At 44.3% G+C, this 18445-nt stretch overlaps 1 protein-coding gene across 1 annotated transcript in view; it reads left to right on the top strand.

The window, feature by feature from the left end:
• The first annotated feature begins 5159 nt into the window (after positions 1-5159).
• Positions 5160-18445, top strand: part of PRKCQ (protein kinase C theta) — a 173786-nt gene continuing 160500 nt past the window's right edge. The window contains exon 1 of the mRNA XM_055331991.1: positions 5160-5197. The gene's annotated coding sequence lies outside the window, so the exon portion shown is untranslated. The remainder of the gene's footprint in view (positions 5198-18445) is intronic.

Below are 18445 nucleotides of genomic sequence, written 5' to 3'. Positions count from 1 at the left end.
ATTATGCTGATATTCTTGGACTTAGCAAATCCAAAGCTGTACCTATGGGTCCTTAGAAATACTAGACCTTTCCCTTTTCCCTGATTCTACTATTAGACCTCACAGAGTCACCAAAAGTTTTTTGTGTTAACTTGTTTCTATGCAACAGTATTGAAAATGTTACCATTTGCTATCTGCTTCAGGTACTTATGTTATAATTAGAGTCTCCTTGTTGTCAGTGGTGACTTTAAAAAAAAATCAGTGCTATAGGATGTCAGAAGCCACAATTAACACAAGTCAGCAATATTGTGTTCTTATAACTCCACTACTTTTAAAAAAAATGGGGTGGGGTGGGTGACACTATCACGCTCAACTTCATTCTTCTGTAATGTAATAATAGTTGGTGTTCAAGGAAAAAAGTAACCCCTAAATGTTCTACTTCATTAAAGAGTGAATTCTGCTTTATTTTCTATGGCTGTCTTGTTAAGTGGGCATTTTGGCACATTATAATTTATAAATTGACCATGTATACATCCGTTAACTCTTCTCCAAATACCTTGTTAATTAGGACATCTGCAACCCTCTACAATTCCTTTACCGTTTCAAGAGTCAGGCTAAAATTTCAGCTCTTGTCTTGTTTCTGTGTATATTATGGCAAAAATCTTGAATTTGGGGCTCAACAGACTAGGAGTCCAGCCATACCCCATCACTTACTGGCCTCGTGAGCCTGGCAAGTCATTTGTCTGATCTCTAAGGCTCAGCTGTCACCTCTGTAAAATGAAGAGGATGTTCCCCATCTCAGGGGGATTCATTGTAACAATCAAATGAAATAATTAAAAAACAAAAAAAAAAACAAAACAAAAAAACAAATGAAATAAAGTGTTCCACACCAGGCCTTGGCACATGTCATAAATGCACAATAAACATTAGCTACTATGAGGTCACTCATCATCTTTGTCTTAACTGAAGACATAAAACCTACCTCCCATACCTTGTCTAAGATTTTAAAACTAGCTTAACTTTACTAAGCATACGTAACAACAATGGAACTTTCAAAAACATCACACGGTGAACATTGTTACCTTTCTACCTCAGAATAAAATCAGTATTCACCATTCCCCCCTCAAGGTTTGGAAGAGTTGGTATCAATCTTATTATCAATAGAAATTAAGGTTTATTTACTCCCTTAAGGGAGGGCCAGGTTTGGCTTCACCATTTAGAGCTCTCTTCTTGCAATAACAATTTCTAACTTCTAATTTTCCTTTTTCCCACTTGAATGCATAACGTTTGACTGCATAGGAAAACAAACAAACAAAAAAACCCTCCCTTTCCCTTGTCCAAGCTGTGAATTTAAAATACCTGTTTTTCATCTGTGCCTCTGTCACTTTCACCTCTAGCTCCTAAAATAATTTTGACATTTTCTGAATAAATTTACACTAAATTCCACATGTTTCTCAGGTCTTTGGTTAGGGTAGATCATTGCCTTCTAATTCCATGCCAATTCTTCTGGGGATTCAGGTGGACTACTTTAAACACAATCTCTGCCAGCCCTCTGGGAAAGTGACAGCTGAGTAGCCAACTCCTCATGAAGTTGTCCAAATTGGTTTCCCTCTGAGTGGTGACTTTCCGCAGAGACAGAAGTGTCCTTGTTAAACAATCCTTTGCTCAAATTGTCTGTGTTGGTCATGTCCTACTTCTCCCCAAATACCATCTTGCTCCAATTTGAGGCTCATAATAAGAACATCGTCTCTTTAATTTCTATCCTAAATCCTTCACAGCTGTAAGATGTGGTCTCTTCAGGAGACAGAGAACGACCGCCAGCCAGGTCCAAAATACCAAGCAAGGTGATGTCTTCGGTCATCAAATTCCCAGTTGAGGAAGATGGATTGTGGTCTCTCCAGGGATAAGATTCTTGATGTCGTTTATTGCTTAGCTCTGGATCCAAAGCAGAAACCATCCCTGTTTCGGCTAAGGTGGACTGAAGCCTCTGTACCGCAGTGTGTATTTAGCATCATTCCAGGAAACTTTAGGGCAGAAACCAAAGGGGGAAAAGAGGTACACAACTGAAAGTTTGAGTGTGTTTCATGCAATGAGTGGAACCTCCCCACCCACATGTAGTCCCCTCCAGGAAATGCCATTTCCTCTTCCAGGAAACAAAGGTGTGGAGAACTTCTGAGCAGCAGCCGTGTTGATAAAACAATGAGACAATATCTGATATAAAACACAAATACCTTATAGCCTGGTGAAGGAGGAGGCTGGCCCCACAGGATGCAAGGATCAAAAAGATCTACAGTTATCCCTAACATTTAGCACGTAACAAGAGCAGATCTGGATTTTTTTCTTTCAGGTGAGATTCAAGACAAATATACAAACACCCACCAAACCAAAAAAGCCAAAAACCTCTTCCTAGACATATGATGAATATGGTTTTAAAAGATTCAGCCTTTGGATTAATGTGTTTCCAGTTGTAAGACTATGTGGTCATAGAATAGCAGAGGGGCATAGGGCCCCGGAGACCAGTTGTCCAAAGGAGAGACAAGCAGAGAACACAGGGAATGGGCTGTAGAATGGAGACAATATTCAACGGTGCTTGACGGGCCTGCTTCACACAGCCCTGAGTTTGAATCCTGACTCTGGTACTTTATTAACTGTAGTGTTTGGGGCAAGCTGCATTATCCTTGTAAGCTCCATTATTCTCATCTCTAATACAGAGATGACTGGTGATGATAGAACATCTACCCCATAACTGTTACGAGGATTAAATGAACAGTGCATCGAAAGTACTCATCACATTGCCTGGTACCCAGGTTCTCAAGACATGGATACCAGGCAATCCGTAATAACAATAATGCTGACATTATTTGGAACTTTTTTAAAGCTACCGATTTTAGGCTATATTAAAAAGACATATGCATTTCTCTTGAGCTTCTTCTACATATACGTAACTCCTTTCTCGAATGGTCAATGAAAATCCCAGCAATGGGGAGTGAGTGGGTTCACGATCTTGCAGGCACTGCAGCATTGACAGTGTCATCTCTTCTTGATGTTGTAGGCTCTGCTTAAGGATGGCTGGAGAAGAGCCAGGAGGAAGGTGATTTGAACAGGGAGGTTTCTCTTTTGCAGTCTGTGAAGATAGACTTCTCAGTGGGGCTAATTCTTCTGCCATCTTCCCAGACATACATACTTTCTGCCACCAAATTTTACTAGCAAGTATACAATAGGTGCCTACCATGTGCCAGGCTCTCATGATGCCATGATTGAGCGGCACATCTGAGTGTCTATCTACCATCACACCTCTTGGCTAGAATCTTCCAAGAGGTGGCAAAAGGTAATTCTGCTGGGTGATTCCGGCCTAAGTGTCGGTTCAACACTATTAGGTATTAACAAGTATAGGAGAGGGGCTGGTTTTCAGGGATTATATTCTTATCCTTAAAAGGTGTGTTTGTTTTGCTGAGTTCAGTAGATTAAAGTTACCAATATCTGGCTTTCCAGCACAGGCCTGCCACAAAGCTGCAAGGTGAATCACTCAAGTCACCAAAACAGTCTGGGCCTACATTCTCATTTTTATTTGTCTTTTAAAACAGTTTTATGTATTTATTCATGGGAGACACAGAGAGAGAGAGAGGCAGAGACACAGACAGAGGGAGAAGCAGGCTCCCTGTGGGGAACCTGATGAGGGACTCAATTCCTGGGACTCCGGGATCACACCCCAGGGCTGAAGGCAGACGCTCAACCACTGAGCCACCCAGGTGCTCCCATTTTCATCTTTATTTTTTTAAAGATATTATTTGTTTATTCATGAGAGACAGAGAGAGAGAGAGGCAGAGACACAGGCAGAGGGCAAAGCAAGCTTTATGCAGGGAGCCTGACATGGGACTCGATCCTGGATCTCCAGGATCAGGCCCTGGGTGGAAGGCAGTGCTAAACCGCTGAGCCACGTGGGCTGGCCCCATTTGCATCTTTAGATTAAGAGTTTGGTCGGGATCCCTGGGTGGTGCAGTGGTTTAGCGCCTGCCTTTGGCCCAGGGCACGGTCCTGGGGACCCGGAATCGAATCCCACGTCGGGCTCCCGGTGCATGGAGCCTGCTTCTCCCTTTGCCTGTGTCTCTGCCTCTCTCTCTCTCTCTCTCTCTCTCTGTGCGACTATCATAAATTAAAAAAAAAAAAAGAGTTTGGTGGAGCCTGCTTCTCCCTCTGCCTGTGTCTCTGCCACTCTCTCTCACATGAATAAATAAGATCTTAAAAAAAAAAAAAGAGTTTAGAGCTGTAGCCAGAGGACCTTTTTAGTTGACACTCAATGCATCTGTGATCAGAAGTCTACTAATCCAAGGTTTTGCTCTTTTATACCTTTTAGATCTCTCTCTCAAAAAAGAAAATATTTCTCAGACTAATTTGGTCTTAGCACATTACAGCAGCAAAAGCCCGAACCAAGTACACTTTAATCATGTCGTGTCATAACTGAGAGAGAAGAGCCCTGTAATAGTTTCGGTAACCAGACATAACAGTTCCCCGACCGGAATGAAAGATGAACTCTCCGGGCTATAGGGAAAAAACCAGCCCAATTATCCTCACTATGATTACCATCAGTACCACCACCACGGTGGGCAAGTCTTCAAACGACAAACGCAGTGTCTGGACATTACGTCGCCGTTCCAAGCGCTGTCCAACTTAAAGCGATGCAACTTTGAAAAGTAGACACAAGACCACAGTGTGAGAAAAAAAAAAGAGAAAGAAAGAAAAGAAAAAATAGAAAAGAATTAAAATCGCAGGTTAGGGCACAGTCTAGAAAGGATGATCCACGCAAACCTCCTGGAGTAGGTCACTTGAAAATTTGAGAGCGAATGTGGATGGAGCCCTTTGCAGAGTAAAAATAGACAAAAGCGGTGAAGCCCGTTTTCGCCCACGGACCCTGCTCCTTCCCTTCGGAAGGATCCTTTTCCATCTCGGGCTGGGGGAGGCGCGGAGTCCCCCGCGCTCGGCGGCCCCGCCCGCGACCTTGCCTCGTCCTGGGGGCGGGGGGGCGGGGGGCGCGCGGCGGGGGGTCCCCGGGGGGCGCGCGGCCGCGGGGGGCGGGGATGCGGCTGCAGGGCGGCGTCTGCGGAGCCCGCTGGGGCGCTCGGGCGGCGGGGTGACGAGCGCCCCCTGGCCGGCACCCGGCCCGCCAGAGCCCGCGCGGCCGCCGAGCAACAACACGTCGGGACGGCCGCCCCGCCTGCAGGTAGGAGCCCGGGCGCCGCGGGGTGCGCGCGCGGCGGGCCCCACGGTCCGGGGAGGGGGGCGCGGGCCACCCCCAAGCCGCAGAGGGACCCGAGCGCAGCGAACTTTGGGGCGCTCGCGCTTTGGGGATGCTGCGCCCCTGGCCGTGTGGATGCCACCGGGGCCGGGGCTGGGGGCGCCTTCTCTTCCTTCTTGTCCCCACCCCACCCCAGCCCAGTCTTACCTGCACGGATTGGGGCGAGCGGGAGGGAAGAAGGTGAAGGTGGCAAGTCTCAGACCCTTGGCAAACCCTTGATGGAGAGCCGCTTGATGCGGGTGGCGACCTGTCCACAGGGGGAAACAACCGGTTTTCATGGGGTCTGTCTCTTCTAGGCAACCCTAAGTTTCTTTTCAAGGGCCTGTAGGGCTAGGCGGCTCGGAGGCAGACACAGGAAAGAGGCAAGTGTGGGCTCCGTCCTGTAACCTCAAGCGAGGCTGCACCGGCTCTCAGGGCCCCGTGTTAGGCAAGTGGAGTTAAAGAGCTTTATTTCATTCGGTTCCTCAGAGCCCCAGGTATCCGTGTGAAATGGCCTGTCCACGCCCCAGGGCTTAGGGGCTCGCTCTGGACAGCCTTGCGAATCCCAAAGGCCGCCCCCACCCCTCGGAAGACGCGGATTCTTTCCGCCAGGAGTGTGCCATGCAGCTGCCTTGTCCTCTGGGGTTGCCCTGCTCAAAGGGGTGCTAAGAAAAGGTTATGCAGTCATGGCACAAGCTGACCCGGACGGGGTGGTGACGTGCAGGTGCAGGGAGAATGGAGAACTCACTACTCTGCCCCGCAGGGGGTGAGGGTGCAGCAGCCCACGGGGGGGGGGGCAGGGATAGGACGCAGGCCCCGCTGCCCCAGGTGCTCACCCCAGGTGCCCGCCCCAGGTGCCCACCCCAGGTGCCCACTCCAGCACAAGTCTGGCGGCTGCTGCACTAGTTCTCTCCATGCCCCCCTCGCACCTCTCTGTAAAAGCAGTGCCCACCACCTGACATTTGGCACAGGAGCCCTGCTAAGGCCCCTGGGTCGCCCTCCCTCTCCCACCCTACACCCCAACCTTGCGAATCACCATCCTCATGTGTTCGCTAGGTTATCTTGGGTATCTCTTGTAAAATGGCAGGCTTACTGCGGATGCTTGATCTCTTTAAAAAATGCTGTGTCTAGTGGGAAAGAGGGTGACGCTTACTAATTTGGTTGCAAATTACTTTTGAAGTTTATGCACAGCTGTTTAAAATCCCTCTGAGATCGGTGCCATTGTTCGAGGCAGGTGTCTGCCACAGATTGGTCCTGTTAGTCCCTTTCTTCTGCTGATTGAATGTATGTATATTTAAAGCCTGGGCACAGGAAGACCTTCTAAAACCTTCCAAGCCCCAGCTGTGAAACTCCTCCCAGTTAGTGATTAAGACTAAATTAAGTTGTTGGGGTTGGTTCGGGTCTTTTTTTTTTTTTTTCCCTCTCTCTCTCTCATAAACTTTTATCTCCGATTTCAAAAGTAACCGGCTCAGCATCACCAGCCTTTGTTTTCGGCCTCCTGTGATTTTCTTGTAAACGTTTAAAATGTGAAGTTCCAGGGAGGACTCTTGTCACCACCCTCCACTTTGTCATGTTCACTTCCGCTGCTGTCTTGTGCGATGGTGGCTCAGAGTGGCAAGTAGTGCTTGGGCAAGCTTCTTTGTAGGTTCTCCTAGGGGTCTACCTTCTGAGGACAGAAATTCCCTTATCGAGTCGGCTCTGAATGTACATGGATCAGCAGCTGGAACTTTCTTTTGCCGTTGCCATTTCCCTTTCAGCTATGCAGGGATATTGTCCAATCATTGACACCTTGGTCCTTCTTACCATCTCAAAGATCCCTTTCAACACTAATCCTCCGTTTCGCTTGTTCAGAGCAGGTACTGGAGTTTCCCTTGAATAGCCCATTTGTCTTTGGTCATTTCTATAAAGGTCACTCATTCTGTTATATTCGCTCTCTTCTGTGGGAAAGACACAGTTCTTCTGTATAATGAACTTAATGTTTTATCTAAAATTCTCTGTGGACTGGGTTCAGGATTTTTTGAGAGTGTGGGCTTACAGTGCAAATCTGTAACTGGCATCCAGGAGTAAAGTCCCACAAATCCCCTCATAATGCAAGATTTAATGATGCTAGGACATTTGCTTTCCTTTAAAATAGGAATTAGAATTAGCACTTCCTGTTTTTAATGCAGTTCATGTTTCAGACTGATTATTATGTTGTTTGCCCCTGAGAATATTGCTGATAGAGTAATCACACGTGACTGTTAATAAGGGTATATTTTATCTCAAGTGATTCTTTTTATAGGGTTCAGCCTTTTCTTTTTTTGAAGTGATTTTCCGAAATTGTTTAAAACAAATTGTTGTAGGATGAAAAATCCCAGAGAACACAGATGTAGCATGTGACGCTATGTTTATATAATTTTGTTGCCCCAAATCAAATCTGTAATTGAAAGTAGAGAAAGTAGTCTTACGGTAACATACCTAGCATTTAACTTCTTCTTTCTGTTTCTGTACATTATATTAAAAATTTAAATGTCTCATTTTCAAGCAGCAGTGCATCTCATTTTGCCTTGTCACATCTATTCTGCTTGTTAAGGAAGAAATCATGGGAAATGCAGAAAAACATTGAGGCAGGAAGAAATCATGAGAAAGTCAGAAAAACATTGAAAGGTGAATTGAAAGTGTTTTCTAGGGAAATAGCTTCATTACCCTAACACATCAGTATTTATACACAAATTCACATTGCTCTCTCACCTAAAAATATCCTTGGGGCACAGTGAGAATCAGAGACTTCAGAAATTAGGAGTAGTTTACCCCAGCCTAGAATCATGGATTTCTGCTCTGGGATTAAATTAGAAGATTTGTAAGGTACTCACTCTGGCGGGACGTGCTTCCACAGGTGGATGTTAATTTTTGAGTTAAGCTAGTAATATTGATGATTAGTGATAGTAGAGCCAAAAAAAATCACTAAAGCATTATTTTTAACTTAACTGCCCTTTGCTCATGATGCCCTTGATGCATTCGTACTTATATTTATGTGCCAGATACGAACCTCAAAATTTTGTATTTGACAAACATTACTATCTCATTTAATCTTCACCAAGCTTTTATAAGTTAGATATTGTCATCACCATTTTCATTTTATAGGTGAAGAAACTGACGCTCAGGGACCAGGGAACCCATAAGCAGGAGGGCTCCTGAAAAACAAAAGGTTGCTCTAAATAGGGTTGTCCCTACCTAATGTGAAGGACCTCGTGATTTAGAAATAAATCAAGAATAAACTAGGCTTGGTATTAGTGCTAATAGCTCTAAATGTGTGGAACAGGCCTTTTGCAGATTAAAAGTGAAATTATCTCCTGTATGCAGTCAAAACAAGACAAATTCCTGGGGCCTGGTGAGAGCCAAAAGGTTGACAGCTCTACTTTAATTCATCAGGCTTTTGTTATAGGCCTCAGAACCACACACTGGAGTGTACAATGCATACGGGAGATGCACACAACTCAAAAGGAAATTAAAATGACCTTGATAATTTCATCATGTATTTACATTGTTATATGTCAGCTTATGGGATTATGGTGCTCACCTATATTGCGTATTTATTTCCCGTTTCCCCCTCTAGAATGTAAACCGTGTGAAGGCTAGTGTTTCATCCGTAGCCATATCCCTAATGCCATCACAGGGCCTGGCACATAGGAGGGCCCCTGGTAAATCAGTGCAGAGTGAATGTGGAAGTGCTGTCCTAGGGATGTACATAGGAATACCTAAATTTGGGATGTCTGAGAAGATATCTCAGGAGCAGCGATGGCTCAGGTAGGTGACAGTGAGCCAGGCGAGGATGTTCTAGAAGTTGGAGATGGCACTTGTAGGATGGCCTGACCGCATGTGAGCATGACATCTTTGCCAAGGAAAGGAGTGCAGTCTGGGTTGAGCACAGTAGGGGGGGATGCAAGAGAGCAGGGTAAGCCCAGAAGCTTCCCCTCAAAGTGTGTTTGTGGCATCCGCTGCCACTCTTTCGTTAAAAGTACAAAAAGCAGACCCTTAACTGTCCTTTGCTCATCTGCAGCCCCCTGAGCTGTTCTCCCTGAGTGACCAAGTCCCTAGTTACTAGAGTGCCATCAGACCAAACCAGGTGCTATGAGCATATAGTCAGATAAGGTGGCTCAAAAAAAAAAAAGATAAGGTGACTCCTCACAGCCCAGGTGAGCAAGAAGTGAGGCCTTCTATGAGTGTAAGCTGGAACGCCTTTCTTGTAGTTTTGGGAGAAGTTCATTTAGTTGTGTGTTTTGCATTTTTACAACAACAGCCTTCAACCTTTTCCATTCTGTGGTCCATTTGTGTACTAATTTCAATGATACAAAAAAAATAGGCCTCTTATACCATTGTTGTTGTTTTTAACTGCAAGACATGATCTGTTATTTGGTTATGGAATTATTGATTTGTGATGAATTTCTCTTTAAAAATGAAATGGAACAGAAAATGCTAGAACCCATTTTGTGCAGCGAAAGTAATTATTTCATGAAGCTATATGTCCTGGAATTTAGGGCATGCTCAATCTGCTTCTTACATGAACATTTAAAATTATAGGCTTATGGCATTTAGTTTTCTGTACCATTCCTGGTAAGTCACAGAATCACATAAACTCTGGGCTGGAGGGAAGAAGGAAAAACAGAAAGTGCCATTTGTTGAGCATGCGCTGTGCCGGCTGCCTGGTTACATGGGATCATTTACTGCTAAAGCTCTGTGCACTAGGTGGGTCATTCATGGTTTGCAGAGGAAACCCTGACTCTTGTTGAGGTTAAGAAGGTTGATCAGGGGTCACACAACAAATTACTGGCAGTGAACCCTGATATCTTGGCTCCAATTTAATATTCTTTTTATGCCTCCGTGACATATATATGTGGGTTGGATTCCCCACGTTTATTGGTTGGCTGTTTAGGGAAGATATTTTCTTGGGGCAAGTGTTATAACCATATTCCACATTGTTAGGAAGAATATAAACTTTGAGCTATATCCCATCGGCTTCTTTTTTTTTTTTTATAAATTAATTTTTATTGGTGTTCAATTTACCAACATACAGAATAACACCCAGTGCTCATCCCGTCAAGTGTCCCCCTCCGTGCCTGTCACCCATTCACCCCCACCCCCCGCCCTCCTCCCCTTCCACCACCCCTAGTTCATTTCCCAGAGTTAGAAGTCTTTATGTTCTGTGTCCCTTTCTGATATCTCCCACACATTTCTTCTCCCTTCCCTTATATTCCCCTTCACTATTATTCATATTCCCCAAATGAGTGAGAACATACACTGTTTGTCCTTCTCCGATTGACTTACTTCACTCAGCATAATACCCTCCAGTTCCATCCACGTTGAAGCAAATGGTGGGTATTTGTCATTTCTAATGGCTGAGTAATATTCCATTGTATACATAAACCAGATGTGAGACTCGATTCCAGGACCCCGGGGTCATGCCCTGACCGGAAGGCAGGTGCTCAACCTCTGAGCCACCCAGGTGCTGCTATCCCATCAGCTTCCTAAAGGACTAGATCAGTTAGGTAGAAATAATATTGATTATATAGACCAGGGATCATTCCACCTGAAGTTGACAAAGATGAAAGCAGCTACTCTTTCTGCCCCTAAAGCTCTCCTTCCCCAGGTGCTTCTCTGGGGAGGGGCCATGTGAGATGAGCCACTTTCCTTTCTAAAGCCAGGACCCCTGGGGCTATGGCTGAGTCTACTTTCCCCAGTGTGCATACAGAGATTGATGGGTGTTTTTACTGGACAAAATTATGCAACTATGTAAATTCATGATGCTATATAATTCCATGATTTCCACCTTCAGCCAGGCTCTCGAACTTTCCCTGGTCACCTCTGCTTGCTTTCTACAGCAGCCACTTCTGACCTCCTCCTGCCACCCCATTCCCGTACTCTCAGCACGTTGCCTTGCTTCCTGGTTCACTGAGAAAAATGGAAGTCCTCTTGATGAAAAACAGCCTGACTTTGTGATCACAGGGCTGTAACATATTTCAACTGAGTCTACCCTCCCACCCTCCCCTCCTCTTTACAATGATAAAAATGATGCCTCACCCCCTGGCAAATGTTCTTCCTCCATTGGTCCTCTGGGATCCATTTCTTCCTCAAGAATGAGGGCATCTCACTCTCTTCATTCCTTCCTCTCTCATCTGTGCTACCCTTGCCTCCCTCATCACTGACCCCATTCTCACTGCATCAAACATGCTTAAACCCCTTCCCTCTTTGAAGAAAAAGACTGTCCTTCCTCTAGCTACTTTCTTTTCTCTTTCCTCCTCCTCACAACCAGACCCCTTAAATTGTCGTCTCTGCCAGCTATTCTGTCCTCGCTCCACAAAGTCGTGGCCACAGACCTCTGGATTTGCCTCTACTAACTCTTAGGAAGCTGTTACTCATGCTCCCTATTGCTAATCCTTGCTGAATTCCACTCCTTTCTTACTTGACTTCTCTGCAGCAGACTGTGCATTGAGCACTCTTGCATTCTTAGAGCAAAGTTTCCCTTCTGTCCTCTTTCTCGTTGTTCTTCCTTCTTTTCTTCTCCTTTGCAATCTCCTCCTTTCTTTTCTGTCTCCTGGAAGGCTGATGATCCTCATTTCTCTCTCCTCATGGTAGCCTCACTCCTCATTCATCTTAAGAGCCATCTCCTCACTGACCACTACCCAAAAGTTACCTCTCCAAAGTTCTACTGATCTTCTTCTGCCACTAGTTGATGGACACGTTCAATACCGGATGCTCCAAACCAAACACATTAGCTTTCCCTTTCTTTTGCTGCAAATATTTCTCTACCATTCTTTTCTGTATCTGGCATTGGCATCACCTCTTCTCACATAAGCAGAAATCTAGATGTTTTTCCTTGCCCTTCGCCTCCATGTATCTCTTTATTCCATCCACCCTTTCCCACCTCCTCTTCCCCACTCCATTTACAGGCCACCATCACTTCTTCTCTCTGTATGGCTTCTGGAACTTCCTACCTGGCCTCTGTTACTATAGATAGGTGTCCCTGTTACAGGCAGAAGAACCCTTCTAGGACCCAGATCTGAGTCTGTCACTCCTTGCTTTAAATTCTCCAGTGGCTACCCACTATACTTGAAATGAAACCCAGACCTTGTAACATGAATTAGAGAGTTCTAGTTGATCTATACCCCCCTGTCCTCAAGCCTCATTCTCCAGCAACACACACATCACATTCCTCCCAGTCTGAGCCCCTTTTGGTTCCTTAGTGGTCCCATGCATCCCGTGGCTCATGGAACTTTTTGCCCAAATTCTAAAACTCTCCATCTTTTGGCAAATTCCTATACATGTTCAGTCCCTTAGACATCTTTTCCACTAGAAATCTTCTCCTCATCCTGTAAATTTGGATTTTGTTTCCTTCCACATGTTCTTAAAAGACATATGAGATCATCCATATAAAGTCCTTACCACAACGAGTAGCATTAGTAGCCAAACAGCAAATGTTATGATCACAGCACTTAGAATGTATTGCCATTGTTTGTTGGCTTTTAGATTTCTCCAATAGATTATAAACTCTATGAGGGCAGATGCCACATTCCCACTTATTCTCTGTTGAATCCCTAGTCTCTGTCAACAAATCTGACATATAGTAGGTACTCAATAAATATTAGTGGAATAAATAAATGAGCCTAAATTTTAGAACCTGTTTTGTCTAAGAGACTATGTGCTAAGTGATAGGAAGAAGGAATCCCAGTCTAAGGGTTTAAATATCTGCCCAAGTAGAATCATTATCATCTTGGGCAGTCCTGTGGGTCTGTGGATTTATCTGGATAAATTCTAAAAAATAAGAGTTGGAAGTGTTGGGAAACATTCAAAGATGCAAAAAGCAATTTGCTGCAAGATAAAAACTCCATCTCCCCTCTTTACGGTGTGATTTTTTTTTCTCCATCCTCCTCACAGTTTCTCACTTTAATGACCACTATAACGCCAACAATAAAAGGAAAAAAGACTGAGTTAAGAATGATCAGGGAATAAAAGGCAATATTGAAATATCCTGAAATATCCTGCAAGCAGAGGATGAAGTAATAGGTGAACTTTAAATATAGATATACCAAGACTCAAAAATTATTTTAGTAAAAAGAAAATATTAAAGGATAAAAGAGGTAAAATATTTTTAATAACAATAAAAGATTTTAAAGACTCCTCAGAAAAAAATCATAATCATCTTAAAAATTCATTGAAGCAGGTAATAGAAAGAAAGTTAAAAGGAAAAAAAAAACTAAATTCAAGAACTAGGATGACAAATTGCATGCCAAAGATAAAATCGTTGAAAGCATTTAAAGAAAGATGTTTTAGAATTAAAGAATAATAAATTACTTAGGGGGACTCACAGGTAGAATAATCAAAAAATATTGAAACCAAAGGAAAAAAATGCCATAATCCTTTAAAGGAGATAAAAAAATAAATCCCAACAATAATAAAACTAAACGGGCCTATGCAGAGGTTCCTAACCGTAAGTAAGCCACAGTTAAAACTGGAGTTTAGGATTCTGGTTTGTAACAAAAAAAAAAAAAAAAAAAAAAAAAAAGCCCTTGTGGGATTTCAGAGGCAGATTTCAAAGTTCCACAGTGACATTTCCCTCCTGGAGAGGAGCTGCAGGAGGTCTGCTGAGGGTAACCAAATAGTTATGTTCACCTTTGCCTGCAGACTAAGGGAGACGCTTCTCACCTCCAAGACTCAGCTCCTCTGCATTCCATCCCCATCACGGCTTCACCATCCAAAGTATCCTGCTTTCCTTTGGGAAATAAGAAAATAAGGTAGCCCCGTAAATTCCAAGTCCATTCTTCTGTCTGTTCATGAAGAGCTCTTCACAATCAGAGTCCCTTTGGGCAACTACAAAAACAGTGTCCTTTTTGGTTATGCCTTTGCTCTGTGGCTTGTAATCTCTCTCTCTCTCTCTCTCTCTCTCTCTCTCTCTCTAATACTTTCTTATGTCTCTGAGGACTTGCAGTTTCTCTCCAGCTCCTCACCAGAGCTCAGTAATGATATTTTAATTATGTTATTATCTCCTCTAGTAAGCTCACCTTAAGGGCCTGTGCCAGGTCTTAGGTTTCTTACTTTTACTTTAGCTCATGGCACAGAGCTCAGGCTGCCTCTGGACCCAAGTGAGGAAGGTCAGGAAGCCCCTCAGAGTCAGGGAATATATTTTGTTTTCCTCCAACTGTCAGTGTGAAGGATTCAGTGAATATTACATTTCTCAGGGCCCGATCATTAGTGTCTAAGAGCCCTAAGCTCTGCAATTTTTGCCCATATTTGCAAGGTGAGGCTGAGGGATCTAACTGAAAAGTGGTTCATAGAGCCAAGTACGTTGTTGCAGTTGCAGTGCTGACTTCTGGTAGCCAGTCCCTAGTTTAGCATCTGCTGCCCGCCCCCCCCACCCGCTTCCCCTCACTATTTCTCTGGTGTCTTCTCTGCCCATCATTCTCCAGGCTCCTTGCTAAGTGGGGACATAGATAGTTGGCACACAGGGTCTTAAGAATCTGAATTAGAGCATCATCACTTTCACCCCCCTGCCTTTATCCTGCTTTTCCATGGACACTCCAGTCTTTCATGGGCATCCAACCATGAAGGCAGAGAGGAAGGTTGTAGACATGGCTATGAGAACACAATTTTCTCAGTCCAGTTTTACCATATGGACCAAAAGACACAGGAGTCGAATGAATGAGGGGTCTCTAGGATCCCTCCTGATCCTAATATTTTATAGCTGTTTTCTAGGCGTTCCTTTGGTATATCTGCATGTTCCAATCACATGTCACCATGTACCTGGGGTGGTATAGTGCTGGATAGAGGGGTACAGTGCTGGATAAGTGGCAAGGTGCCCAGGCTCAGGTTATCCCATTTATAGGTGTTGATGAATAGCTCGGATGATGAACAAATGTCACCAAGAGCGGTATGTGTAATCCTTCACCCACATATAGGACCATAGTCACCCGAACTCCAGAGCCTTCCATCTGGAGTTCTGATGTTGTAACACCAGAACATCTTTCCTTTGGTCTTAGTAATGATAATATGCCAAATTTTCTCAGATACTGTAAAACCAAGTTTTCTGACAGTACTGGTTCTCCAAAAGGAACAACCTCAGTGGATTTTGTTTCTGGAAGATAAGATAATGAGGAATAGCAGCCAGATAGAATCTTCTCTAAGAATGGGAGTTTTTAAAAATTTCTTCTGCGTTATTCAAGTAGAATAATAAATTAACATGGCTTTTTTTACACATATTCAGGCTATTTAGAAGGGGTGATATTTATAGTAGCCATAAATAAACTCTTTAATAAGAGGAACTTGAATCACTCTACCCCTTGCATATAAGTAGGCCAATCTTAGAAAGTTTTGTAAAAATCCTTTTAATTTTGGTGAAATAATTCAGCGAGAAAGAACTTGCATAATCCCAAATTCTGAAGCAAAGGCAGCATAAGTATTTGCCGAAGGCACAGCCCAGGATTCTTGAAACTTCCTTCCTGTGTTCCAATAAAAAAAAAAAAAGGAGGGGGGGATTTTACTACTGAGATTCTTTCCTGGTTCTTGGGCATTGAGATTTGTTAATGTTTATAGTACACTTGAGATCTGAGAGTAAACGTACTTCAGGAGCGTAAGCAGTAAAAAAAAAAAAAAAAAGGCTTTTTGTTACCTATTGAAATAAATGCAGTATATTTGACAAAAAAAAAACCCGTCTATATTGCTAAGCATAAATTAGCACATAATTTTAGAAATTAATGAAATAAAACTCATCCATTAACAGTTTCTCATGGGTGGAGCTGATGGAGAGAAATGTCTACACATGACATCGTATTCGAATTTTATTATTTCAATAGAAATGAAAAGGAGAACAAGGCCTTTCTCTTCAGAGAAAAGACTGCAAGTATTCAGAACAGAGAGGACATATGTTTATTTAAGTATAAATATTGTAGATATTTTCTCATGGAAAAATAACCAAGTCCTTTGGGTCTGTCTAGACCTAGACGGGGATCCCACTATTTATCACACTATCCAAGCACTGCACTATCTCAAGACACTTCATAATACAGCTACAAAAGCAAACTGTAAAGAATCATCAAACACCCTACAGATCCAACGAGTGAAACATATATCTCTTCGGATATTTGTCTAAAAACTACCAATAGAAAAATTTAGACTGAACTCCAGGGAATTTTAATCCACACACCACATTTTCGTAGGCTTTTGCAAGGTAGAGTCAGAGGATTACATTTTCTGAGAACCGCTTTTTGAAAAGCTTGACCACTAATCAGTTAAGTGTGACATAGGCTTGAAATGAGATGTGGTAATAAATAATCAAGGGTGAAGGGCAACTTAACACATGTTGATTGTGGGCCAGTGCTGTTGCCCTGAAGTTGCCAGAGTTGCAGTTTATTATTTATTTGACATTCAGCTCAGAGTGTTGCTTTGGATGTCAATCGCCGTGTAATGAACGTCCCCTAAAACTTAGTGGCTTAAAACAGCATCATTTTATTTGTTCATGATTCTGTGGATCAGGAACTTTTTGGGCTGACTCCATTCCTTTGGGGAATTGCCTGGGATCTCTCATGAGATTGTGGACATATAGAAGATGGGATCTACGGCTTCTAGAAGGTATGGCTAGAAGCCTGGGACCACCCCCACTCCCTCTCTTTCTCTGTGCAGCTCCCTTGAGCTTCTCTTCATTTTGGTTAGAGCCTAAGAGTGAGTGTTCTGAGTGTACAAAGGCCAAAGCTGAGAACTCTTAGGGGCTAAACTGAGAATTCTCAGAGCATCACTTCTGCTTCATTTCCTTGGTCAGCAAGTCAAGGCCATCCAAGGTCACAGTCAGGGGCTGTACGCTGCATCTCTCTGGAGTGAGGCCGTGCAGCATTGCAGAAGAGGAGGCATGGTGTAGCACGAGTCATTAGGCTGTCTGCTAAACCATTTCATGAAGGTGACCTCATGTTTGTCTTCTGAGCTGGAGCCCCTATGTCTCTCTTCCCAAGCACACCATATTCTGTGTGACAGCAGAGCTAACACACCATCTTAAGGCGACTCTCCACTTGACAAGTCCATGGTTACTCCACACCACCTGTAGGATGCAATTCAGACTGTTGGCTTGGTTTGCCATGCCCTTCCCACCTTGTCCCCCACTTACTCCTCCAGCCTCTCTGCTCAAAGGCTTATGCACCCCAGTTCTTCAGCTGCTTCTCAGGTAGCAGCACTCCATGTGGGACCGTGTGCTGGGAGGCCCTGCTTACCCCCAGAATCCTGCCCCCCAACACTGGCACATCCCCCATGTGCCTGGGGTCCTGCACTGATGGCCCTGCCCTCTCCCCAGCCCCACTGCTGGTGCATGCAGAGCAGACACCTGTCTCTTGCTCTGCCATCGAGCCCTTGCCCTTAGCAGGTAGGCCCCTCTGCAAGCGCTTGGTACCATTTACTGATGTCGGCATCCCAGCGCAATGCCAGAGCTGCAGAGTGCCTGCGGGAGAGTCCAGAGAACCCCAAAGAGGAAGAAGGTGGGTGTGATGAGGAGGACGGTGAGCTGTGTGACCCAGCCCAAGTGGCAGGTGCAATATTACCAAAGTGCAGATGAAGAATGCGCTAGATAAACCCAAGACAAGAAACAAGCATTGTCAGTAGAACAGAAAATTCGATTAGATATGGGGAAGAGCAAGGCGTGTCCTATTTAAGAAAGCACGAAATAGTGAGCAGAGGCCTTACCTCAGACCAGCCCTGTGGCCTCTACAGAAATGTGCAAGAGGCACCCCTCCAGGGCACCCTGGACCTGAAATGTTTTGAGAAGCCAGGACACCCTGATCCAAGTGCTGTGTGGCTCTCAGCAAGTGACCACCACCCTGAGAGGGCAGAGGAGAAGTTGAGCAGAGAGAAGGGAAGAGCCTGCTTCTGGGAAAATGTGTGGGGCCATCACTCCTAAAAGCAAGATGTCACTTGTGTCGCTTGGGGGAGTACCTCCATCCCCAAGCTCAACTGACTGAATCACGTGAATGTGACCCTGACGGTGATGTGCTTGGCTCTGGTGACAAAGTACAGGGGACGTGGTGTGACTGGGGAGAGGTGGGGTGACCACTAAGCCTGATCAAAGGAGATCCACCTTGAAAGAACCCATAGTCCTCTTCTGGCTGAACAACTATAAAGGACATAACCATCATGTGAAAATATTTTTTCTGTATACCAGATGCTGCTCTGGTCAACTTATACCCA

The sequence above is a fragment of the Nyctereutes procyonoides genome, unplaced genomic scaffold, assembly GCF_905146905.1.
Source record: "Nyctereutes procyonoides isolate TBG_1078 unplaced genomic scaffold, NYPRO_anot_genome, whole genome shotgun sequence".
Taxonomy (NCBI): Eukaryota; Metazoa; Chordata; class Mammalia; order Carnivora; family Canidae; genus Nyctereutes; species Nyctereutes procyonoides.
This window is presented reverse-complemented; position numbering and strand designations above follow the sequence as displayed.